This window comes from Dermacentor andersoni, unplaced genomic scaffold (assembly GCF_023375885.2).
Source record: "Dermacentor andersoni unplaced genomic scaffold, qqDerAnde1_hic_scaffold ctg00000033.1, whole genome shotgun sequence".
Classification (NCBI taxonomy): domain Eukaryota; kingdom Metazoa; phylum Arthropoda; class Arachnida; order Ixodida; family Ixodidae; genus Dermacentor; species Dermacentor andersoni.
Window position 1 is genome coordinate 350,437 of NW_027314755.1, and position 6,249 is coordinate 356,685.

The 6,249-nt window shown below is 43.8% G+C and overlaps 1 long non-coding RNA gene across 1 annotated transcript; it reads left to right on the forward strand.

Moving 5' to 3' along the window:
• Nucleotides 1-840: 840 nt before the first annotated feature.
• On the forward strand, nt 841-5,652 carry LOC129381559 (uncharacterized). The gene is made up of 2 exons (XR_008609725.1): nt 841-1,091; nt 2,847-5,652. It is a non-coding gene; the product is annotated as an uncharacterized lncRNA (long non-coding RNA).
• Nucleotides 5,653-6,249: the final 597 nt, after the last annotated feature.

Genomic DNA, 6,249 nt, shown 5'->3' on the forward strand with positions numbered 1-6,249 from the left:
GAATTCGACGATCCACGTCTGCGCGCATTGCACTTGTCGTACGAGACGCCATTTTCCAAAACAAACCGGCGAAATAGCTCCGTTGACAGCTCTCCGCGCAATTTCGACGGAAAATCGCAGCGATCGGTGCGACGGTGCGACTGTGCGACCAACCGGTTGGTCGCAGCCGAAAATCGGGGGGTCGGCACTGCGACTGCGATTTTCATCGCAAACGACGGAAATCGCACTTCCGGTGCGACGAAAATCGCATCATGTGAAACAGGCTTTACTCGCCTTGCAAGAAGCACGCGATTTATTTGAGCCTCGCCGAACTGTCGTCTTCTCATGTTCCAAGCCTGCAGGCCTCGTATGTTCAGTTAAGAACACCACAGGGAAATGAAAGAAATACAGGTAACGGACTCTGATTGTACCTTACTTGTCACCTCGTTATCTGCAAAGATGCTGCAAACTATTTTAGAAGTTTTATTTTTGTAAAAGTAGCAAAACTAGTAGCAATGTTTATTGCTAGGTGGCGCAACAAACATTAAGGTAGGTTCGGGTGTGTATGTGTGCGCGCAAACGGGCGCAACCGAGCTTCGTTTTGCGCACACTTTTGCAACAGTACACATGGTTACCGCTAGTTTCGTAGTCGCATTTTTTGGTCATAGTATTTATTATTTACGCTATAAATTAGGTAGGTCTTATACATTTATGAAGATTAGTTGATGAAAAATTATTGCTAATCAATTAGTGGTTCTTAAGTGCCGTTATTTTGTGTTTGAAAGGTTTTTATAACTGAATACGATAGTGAAGCCATGTGAAGCTGTGAACGGCTCTCGGACTCAGTTATTCGTTTGCAGTTGTGCGGTGGTTCACGCCTCGTGCTTCTTGATGAAAGTATTTTCTTTTCGGACATCATGACGCACATTTTAGTGAAATGCTTTAACGACGATAAGTGGGACGTTTATCCGGTGAAGTGGTTGGCTCACCCAACAACTAGTCTTCTACTGATGTGCGAGCCTGACGGTTTTGATGAGTTGCGCGGCAGAGGCCATGATGCCTCTTGGAGAGAAGGCACCCCGAAACAGTCGCAGCCGCACTTCTGAAGATAGGTAAGTAATCTCGTTTTCTTGGGCACGTAGCCTTCTTTTCTATTTTGGCATTGACGAGCGTGACATGTTAAGCACACCGTTCACTTTCTTGAAGCAAACTGCATGCCCCGGAGCAAATGCGCGCGATACTAACTCTCGCTGCCGCCGTCACTTCGTTTGAAACAATGGTAGGCGAAGAGGCAGCGGCGCCCCATGTGCGTAAAATTGCATTGCTTCATTTGTTCCTGTCTAATAACGTTTCCTTCATTTGTATGAGAGAACACAATTGGAACATAAGGATCGGCTTCTCTGCGCAGTGATAATTTTCTACAGTGGCCACGTCATCTTTCATGGGGGCTCATGTATGCCGTCTAAGCGCTTGTTATCGCGTTCCGTAACGTGAGAGGCGCGCTGCCTTTCAAGGTATTTAGGCAGGCACTACGAGTTTAGGAGAATCGCGACAAATAATCGTGCAGCAGGTGTGCAGCTGTGCTACGCTTGTACCACACTCGTACCGGAAGGCAGTGTTGCACTTCACGCTTACGCATTTCGTAACTATGGCGGCCTCCGTGGCGATTTGGGGCTCGAGGTCGTGGATACGATCCCTGCAGCGGCCGCATTCCAAAGGAGCGGAATGCAAAAACGCTCGTGCATTGTGCATTGTATGCACGTAAAAATTTCCAGGAAGTCAAAATTAATACGTAGTCCCCAACTACGACGTGCCTCATAATCAGGTCGTTGGTTTGGCACGTGGAACATCAGAATTATTTTTTTTCCGTAGTGGCTCATCCTATACCATACGGTTAGTGTGATCACCTTTTGTGCCGTAGCGGTTAGCGCGCCTCGATTTAGGTTGCGGCTAATGATGCGGCGCACCGCGAAATATATTTCGCCTCTCTGCGATTTGCGGAGAACGGCCAACCGATTAGTCACAGCTTCCGCGCGGTGACTGTACACGGATACACAGCGCAAATGAACGGGGGTGTGGTGACGTGGTCAAAGAACACAGCCGCCGACGGGCTCACCTTATCCTCTATCGCCGCCAAAACTACCGCAGTAAGCATCTTTATCTAGCGCGGCGGGTTGCCGTTGAAGGCGTACTGTACAATTTTAATAAGCGATAACCGAAACATGCCACCGTTCTCTACTGCCTCTTTGAGTTGGACCGATCCGAATGTGCGTTGTTTCCAGAAGCGAAAGGAGCGCCAATCGGCGCGTTGTCGCCTCGAGCTAAGCGTCGCACTCGAGCACCGTTTGCGCGGTGAAGAATGACGCGTGCATGAAGCTAGCTGACTGCGCGGACGCTACCGCGCAAAACGCGCAAGGGCGTGTAAGCGACGTTCTGCACACAAATCGCGCGGCATGACCGGAGCCACGCCGGAGCGGCTAGCTTCAAAGAAGCGGTACATGTTCTCACTCGTACAGGCACGCTCACGCTCGCATCACTCTCGGCGTATGTTTAGGTCATTCCTTCTACTGGACTTCTGCCCAAAGATTCGATATCTGTTTGGTATGGGCTATGCACTGTCGCGTGGTCTTTGGTTCTGTGAGAGAGCTGGGAATATTTTCCCCACTGTGAAACATCGCTGTGCGTGTTTTAGCTAACGTTTACCGTAGCAACGCATTCCTTCCTTTTCTCGACGGCACTCGTAAAGAGTCGCAAATTTTTACTTGCCAGTATAGTGTGTAGTTCTATTTCGTGCGTAGTTATGTGCAGTGTGTGGCAGATTCTTATTCCGCGCAATATCATTTTCTGTCCACATTCCCTTCTCACAGGTTACGTATGCAGTAAATTCCCAGATGCTAAAGTGTTCTACGCCAAAAGCACCTTGGCGTCGTGCAAGAGACACCCGTTGATATGTGGCTGATTCACTAGCAAGCTCGCATCTCTGTTGCCACTCTCCATCAAGTGGGATTTTCAACTTTTTTTTGTGTTGCTCTGTGGTGTACTAGCTGCCGCATGGACGCTGTGAAGGCTTACTTTCGATTTGCTCTGGCGTTTAGTAGTAAAGGATGGACTACGTTTTGAGGGGAGGCATTTACTTTTGTTTGTGAGAATGTTTACCAGCCTAACCAAGTGATACGTGCGTACTGTAAACAGCAGCACGAACAGAGGCGGACGACGAAATAGGTAGGAGCACACACGAGCGCAAGCTCTACTAAATGTTTGCTTTTGATGACAAAGGTATTAAACACACTGGTCAACTTGGCAAAGGTAAAAATCCGTGCATGCGTGGCAGAAACAGCCACGTGCGACAAGAAAAAAATATGAAGCCATGTCATGTAGAATAAACGTGCGTGAAAAACGAGAACTATCGGTCAAATGGATTGAAAAAGCGAAAGATTTGTCCGATAAGTGATACTACCCAACGGGAAATACTCTTTTGAGAACAACTTTTTCCCACTAAGGGCAACAGATAACTTGGTTATGCAATTGTTTCGTTTGTGATCAATAAATATTGCTTCTGGAACTCCTCTGGGGTTGTGGTATAGAGCAGAAAGAACGATTGTTTCATCACAAAGACCAGAACACAAGAGGACTTATGGAAGCATTATTTATTGATCACGAAGAAATATTCATAAGCAAGATTTCTGTGACCATTAGTGGGAAAGAGTTGCTGCAGTACTTCTCGTTAATATCACTTACAGGAGAAACCTTTCAGTTTTCATGTTTTTGTTAGTTTTTGACGCACATGTTTATTCTACAGGACGTATTTAGGTCCTTTTTTGTTGTGCCGGGCTGTGTATGCTGCGCATCCATGGCTTTTTCTTTGTGAAGTTGGCCAGTGTGTTCAAAATCTTCGTCTTCACGAATAAACTTCTACTTGAGTCAGCGTTCATGTGTGTTCTTACCTTAATTCATCCTTCTCGTCTCTGTTTAGGTGGTTGTGAAATATAAATGTACACCGAATTGGCGAAGTGTCCATAGAATTGATACATGAAGTTATTTGCGCTGTTTATTTCAGGAAGAACGCTATAGGGCCTTATCTTCTCAATGTTTTTGACACTGAGTACATTTTTCTAGTTCAATTTCAAGGAGTCCCCTGAGGAAGCCAATAAGAGTGATGGTAACTTCCTTTGTGTGTAAGATTTATGAATTTCATCCATTCAAGGCATGACATGGCACATGCCTGATTGTAGGTTGCAAGCATTCGTAGTAAGATCTACTTTTCGGTTCTCATGACGCTTCTTTGTACTGTGCTGCATTCTCCAGGCACATGAACCTTTTTATGCTCTAAGTGCATGCGTTCTTTTTCTATATGTTGGAGCGAAAATTGTAAACTTAAATATGCATATATATCATTTTCCTTGTAATCTTTTTCAACATGGGTGCTGTAGCTCCCTCTGTCTTTCAGTTACTGCTTTGTCCCAATTTTTATGCAACCTTTATGTATTTTATGCAGCAAAATTCTGGTGCTATTTTAATAACACTTTGTCTGCGGAATTGAGGTAATTGGTGTTTTGTATATGCATTTATTGGCGTTTTTCACTGTCTCAGCAATCTGGATGTCGAGTCATTGGAACCTTTTCTCATACTTTATGACTATTTCTGGGGTGCTTGATACTGAAAGTGCAGGTGACCATTTATTTGGCTCTTTGGAATTGTGTTAGCCATGTGTTACTACCATTTTTCTGTGCTAAATAATTATTTTTTCTCTTATCGTTCAAGGTATTAGCCTTTCCTTATCTCTTTATTTACTGAGGTAGCACTTAGTTGCTGGGTATAGGAAAAAAGGCCCCAAAAAGTGCTTTAATTAGCTTTGAGCAGGTCCAGAAAGATTACCTGAAAATGAGCTCACTATATTGAGGAAATGCCACTAAGGAACTCTTCTGTACCCCACATTAACAAAATCAAATGGTGTACTGTTTGTTCTTGACTTGTGCCAGGGAGATAAGCTGCTTTCATTACACAAAAGCTTTACAAGTTTATTTCCGAAGAAAGCAATCCTGGCTTGTCAGAAACACGATTCAGGTGTTCATCATGCCCGACAACTTTCTAAATTATGTCTCGTCAAATAATAGCTAAGTTGAGTGATGTTATTTTATAAAATAATTGGGCAACATGAAAATATATATATCTCGAAGACAAAGCTCAGGCAAGTCTACTTTGGTACTTCATTAAATTTTAATCGTGGTGAAAGACGTGTGCTAAAGGTATATATTTACGTGAAGTCATTTGTTTCAAGTTGGTTATTTTGCCTTCTCACAGTCAGCCGTAGCTCTTCCTGTGATGTGTTAGTGTGCGCAACATTTTAATGTAACATATTCAGATGTCTTTTGTGTATTCACATGCAAGCAGCTCCAAGTGTTCATGTGTTCAAAGTTGGTTGTTACAAGGGTATGCTTAAGGCCTGGCTTTTGAGTCGCTTTGCCTTCTAGTCATAAACTTAAGTCAAAAGTGAAGAGCACAACGATCGTTTTGATTGGATTCATATGTATAGGTTTTTTCAGATGTATTTACACTGCTAGAGTGCTGTAGGTACTAGCCTATGTCTCCAGGTTCGATGTAGTGGTGCTTATGTACTGTAATAATGTTTCACGTGCACGCATCTTTAGTGTAAATAAAGGTACTTCAAGTTGATCAGCCTCTCCTTTGATTTTGTTTGTGTTTGGGAAAGTTACGGGCAGGCACCGGGGCATGCAAGTGTGAACAGCGAAGCAATTTCAATATATGAATAAAAGTACACTAGCCCAACGAAACGTCAATCATATTTCAATGGCGACTTCTGAAATCTCAATGGCATCTCAAGCGTGCAACAATATGCTTTTCAATGCTGTGGCAATAATAACTCAACAACAGGTCAACAGAATTACCACAACGTTAGTTGAACGCAGAATCAATGGTAACTCAACAACCATTCAACAAAACGAACACAACGGGCCGTTTAAGCACAATGGACTTTCAATGGTAACTTAACAATTATTCAACATTGAGGTACCCAGTGGTGTTTCAATTCGATTTCAGTGGCCAATATTCAAGAGTGCTCAACACTCAACCCAGTAATTCTCCAACATACTCTCAATAATTCCTCAATAAAAAACTCAACATTGACCAACAATATTTCAATGCCTTCTCAATACTTTTTTTTGTACGGGAGGGTTCGAGAAGCCGCATAGAAAGAGCCTCGCCAGCTCGTTCTATTTACTGTATGTGGGCAGTGAGGCAGGATAAAAGAGG